Source organism: Lathyrus oleraceus, chromosome 1, assembly GCF_024323335.1.
Source record: "Lathyrus oleraceus cultivar Zhongwan6 chromosome 1, CAAS_Psat_ZW6_1.0, whole genome shotgun sequence".
Classification (NCBI taxonomy): domain Eukaryota; kingdom Viridiplantae; phylum Streptophyta; class Magnoliopsida; order Fabales; family Fabaceae; genus Lathyrus; species Lathyrus oleraceus.
Window position 1 is genome coordinate 344,637,806 of NC_066579.1, and position 900 is coordinate 344,638,705.

The following is a 900-nucleotide window of genomic DNA, read 5'->3' on the forward strand; positions in this document are numbered from 1 at the left end:
TGGTTCTGAGCCTACTTTTGCGAAGGATGTGGACGAGATTTTGAGAATTATAAAGAGAAGTGACTACAAGGTAGTCGATCAGTTGATTCAGACTTCGTCCAAGATATCCATTCTCTCACTCCTATTGTGTTCGGAGGCGCACAGGGAGGCACTGCTGAAAGTCCTAAATGCTGCATATGTGCCTCAGGAGATCTCAGTGAACCAACTAGAAGGGATCGTTGCAATGGTTCATGCAAGCAACGGGTTAGGTTTTATTGATTCTGACTTAACATCAGTTGGACGCAATCATAACAAGGCTCTGCACATCTCGAGGGAATGCAGAGACACCGTGTTATCTCATGTTCTGGTGGATACAGGTTCCTCTCTCAATGTGCTACCCAAGAGAGCCCTGTCAAGGTTAGAAGTGGGGGGTTTGGTCCTGAAGCCCTCAGACCTTATTGTGAGAGCCTTTGATGGGTCTAAGAGGTCGGTGTTCGGAGAGGTAGAATTGCCAATTCTGATTGGATCACAAACTTTCAACACTATCTTCTATGTGATGGATATCAGTCCTTCCTATAGTTGCCTGTTGGGTCGTCCTTGGATCCACAATGATGGGGCAGTCTCTTCAACTCTACATCAGAATATTAAATTCCCAGTCAATGGAAGGATTATCACTGTCTGTGGTGAGGAGGACATTCTGGTCAGTAACCTGTCTACATTCAAGTATGTAGAGGTAGAAGGTGAATTTCATGAGACCCTATGCCAGGCCTTTAAGGCAGTTCGGATCAAGGACGCAGCTCCGGTGGAAGAAGTTAAAGCGGGTGCCTCTATCTCATCCTTCAAGCAGGCACAGGCCTTGGTAGATTCAGGTGTTGCTCCCGGTTGGGGACGTTTGTTGGTAATACCAATGAAAGAAGACAA